Source organism: Anoplopoma fimbria, unplaced genomic scaffold (assembly GCF_027596085.1).
Source record: "Anoplopoma fimbria isolate UVic2021 breed Golden Eagle Sablefish unplaced genomic scaffold, Afim_UVic_2022 Un_contig_11963_pilon_pilon, whole genome shotgun sequence".
NCBI lineage: Eukaryota > Metazoa > Chordata > Actinopteri > Perciformes > Anoplopomatidae > Anoplopoma > Anoplopoma fimbria.
This window is the reverse complement of record NW_026551529.1, coordinates 1-2903: the sequence shown is the minus strand read 5'-3', so window position 1 is coordinate 2903 and position 2903 is coordinate 1. Positions and strand designations below refer to the sequence as shown.

The 2903-nt window shown below is 43.6% G+C and overlaps 6 non-coding genes across 6 annotated transcripts; all 6 read left to right on the top strand.

Annotated features, from left to right (window-relative positions):
* Positions 1-26: 26 nt before the first annotated feature.
* On the top strand, positions 27-145 carry LOC129115641 (5S ribosomal RNA). The gene has a single exon (XR_008533197.1). It is a non-coding gene; the product is annotated as a 5S ribosomal RNA (ribosomal RNA).
* Positions 146-524: 379 nt separating this feature from the next.
* LOC129115640 (5S ribosomal RNA) lies at positions 525-643 on the top strand. Its single transcript, XR_008533196.1, has one exon. It is a non-coding gene; the product is annotated as a 5S ribosomal RNA (ribosomal RNA).
* Positions 644-1022: 379 nt separating this feature from the next.
* Positions 1023-1140, top strand: LOC129115643 (5S ribosomal RNA). The gene has a single exon (XR_008533199.1). It is a non-coding gene; the product is annotated as a 5S ribosomal RNA (ribosomal RNA).
* Positions 1141-1520: 380 nt separating this feature from the next.
* On the top strand, positions 1521-1640 carry LOC129115639 (5S ribosomal RNA). Its single transcript, XR_008533195.1, has one exon. It is a non-coding gene; the product is annotated as a 5S ribosomal RNA (ribosomal RNA).
* A 379-nt stretch (positions 1641-2019) lies between these two features.
* LOC129115642 (5S ribosomal RNA) lies at positions 2020-2139 on the top strand. The gene has a single exon (XR_008533198.1). It is a non-coding gene; the product is annotated as a 5S ribosomal RNA (ribosomal RNA).
* Positions 2140-2517: 378 nt separating this feature from the next.
* LOC129115638 (5S ribosomal RNA) lies at positions 2518-2636 on the top strand. The gene has a single exon (XR_008533194.1). It is a non-coding gene; the product is annotated as a 5S ribosomal RNA (ribosomal RNA).
* The last annotated feature ends 267 nt before the right edge of the window (positions 2637-2903 follow it).

Genomic DNA, 2903 nt, shown 5'->3' with positions numbered 1-2903 from the left:
AAGGCCCTTTGGTAGGCGCAATATTTGCTTACGGCCATACCACCCTGAACACGCCCGATCTCGTCTGATCTCGGAAGCTAAGCAGGGTCGGGCCTGGTCAGTACTTGGATGGGAGACCGCCTGGGAATACCAGGTGCTGTAAGCTTTTTCACTCCTCTTTACAAAAAGCAGAGGGCGCTGCTGCTTTTTCAGTGGACACCGACAGGGTGGGAAGGAAATAGCTAGATCATGACTTGCCGGTATAGAAATGACACAAATCCAGTTAAATGATGGCTTTCATCATTCCTAAGCTCATCGATCATTTTCTTTTCAATTTTATGCTAACGTATTCTACATTTCAACAGTAAATATTAATCTTTTTACTGCACTACATTTGTGATCCTTATAGCCACTTTGTACATTCTGATTTGACATTTAAAAGCTGTGAGTGTGTCTGGCAATCTGCAGGCGCTCCCTGTATAGACGAAAGAGCAAAGCGTGGTGATATAGTATCTTTAAAAGGCCCTTTGGTAGGCGCAATATTTGCTTACGGCCATACCACCCTGAACACGCCCGATCTCGTCTGATCTCGGAAGCTAAGCAGGGTCGGGCCTGGTCAGTACTTGGATGGGAGACCGCCTGGGAATACCAGGTGCTGTAAGCTTTTTCCTCCTCTTTACAAAAAGCAGAGGCGCTGCTGCTTTTTCAGTGGACACACGACAGGGTGGGAAGGAAATAGCTAGATCATGACTTGCCGGTATAAAATGACACAAATCCAGTTAAATGATGGCTTTCATCATTCCTAAGCTCATCGATCATTTTTCTTTTCAATTTTATGCTAACGTATTCTACATTTCAACAGTAAATATTAATCTTTTTACTGCACTACATTTGTGATCCTTATAGCCACTTTGTTGCATTCTGATTTGACATTTAAAAGCTGTGAGTGTGTCTGGCAATCTGCAGGCGCTCCCTGGATAGACGAAAGAGCAAAGCGTGGTGATATAGTATCTTTAAAAGGCCCTTTGGTAGGAGCAATATCTGCTTACGGCCATACCACCCTGAACACGCCCGATCTCGTCTGATCTCGGAAGCTAAGCAGGGTCGGGCCTGTCAGTACTTGGATGGGAGACCGCCTGGGAATACCAGGTGCTGTAAGCTTTTTCCTCCTCTTTACAAAAAGCAGGGCGCTGCTGCTTTTTCAGTGGACACCGACAGGGTGGGAAGGAAATAGCTAGATCATGACTTGCCGGTATAGAAATGACACAAATCCAGTTAAATGATGGCTTTCATCATTCCTAAGCTCATCGATCATTTTCTTTTCAATTTTGTACTAACGTATTCTACATTTCAACAGTAAATATTAATCTTTTTACTGCACTACATTTGTGATCCTTATAGCCACTTTGTACATTCTGATTTGACATTTTTAAAAGCTGTGAGTGTGTCTGGCAATCTGCAGGCGCTCCCTGTATAGACGAAAAAGAGCAAAGCGTGGTGATATAGTATCTTTAAAAGGCCCTTTGGTAGGCGCAATATTTGCTTACGGCCATACCACCCTGAACACGCCCGATCTCGTCTGATCTCGGAAGCTAAGCAGGGTCGGGCCTGGTCAGTACTTGGATGGGAGAACCGCCTGGGAATACCAGGTGCTGTAAGCTTTTTCCTCCTCTTTACAAAAAGCAGAGGCGCTGCTGCTTTTTTCAGTGGACACCGACAGGGTGGGAAGAAATAGCTAGATCATGACTTGCCGGTATAGAAATGACACAAATCCAGTTAAATGATGGCTTTCATCATTCCCTAAGCTCATCGATCATTTTCTTTTCAATTTTATGCTAACGTATTCTACATTTCAACAGTAATTATTAATCTTTTTACTGCACTACATTTGTGATCCTTATAGCCACTTTGTACATTCTGATTTGACATTTAAAAGCTGTGAGTGTGTCTGGCAATCTGCAGGCTCTCCCTGTATAGACGAAAAAGAGCAAAGCGTGGTGATATAGTATCTTTAAAAGGCCCTTTGGTAGCGCAATATTTGCTTACGGCCATACCACCCTGAACAACGCCCGATCTCGTCTGATCTCGGAAGCTAAGCAGGGTCGGGCCTGGTCAGTACTTGGATGGGAGACCGCCTGGGAATACCAGGTGCTGTAAGCTTTTTCACTCCTCTTTACAAAAAGCAGAAAGGCGCTGCTGCTTTTCAGTGGACACCGACAGGGTGGGAAGGAAATAGCTAGATCATGACTTGCCGGTATAGAAATGACACAAATCCAGTTAAATGATGGCTTTCGTCATTCCTAAGCTCATCGATCATTTTCTTTTCAATTTTATGCTAACGTATTCTACATTTCAACAGTAAATATTAATCTTTTTACTGCACTACATTTGTGATCCTTATAGCCACTTTGTACATTCTGATTTGACATTTAAAAGCTGTGAGTGTGTCTGGCAATCTGCAGGCGCTCCCTGTATAGACGAAAGAGCAAGCGTGGTGATATAGTATCTTTAAAAGGCCCTTTGGTAGGCGCAATATTTGCTTACGGCCATACCACCCTGAACACGCCCGATCTCGTCTGATCTCGGAAGCTAAGCAGGGTCGGGCCTGGTCAGTACTTGGATGGGAGACCGCCTGGGAATACCAGGTGCTGTAAGCTTTTTCACTCCTCTTTACAAAAAGCAGAGGGCGCTGCTGCTTTTTCAGTGGACACCGACAGGGTGGGAAGGAAATAGCTAGATCATGACTTGCCGGTATAGAAATGACACAAATCCAGTTAAATGATGGCTTTCATCATTCCTAAGCTCATCGATCATTTTCTTTTCAATTTTATGCTAACGTATTCTACATTTCAACAGTAAATATTAATCTTTTTACTGCACTACATTTGTGATCCTTATAGCCACTTTGTACATTCTGATTTGAC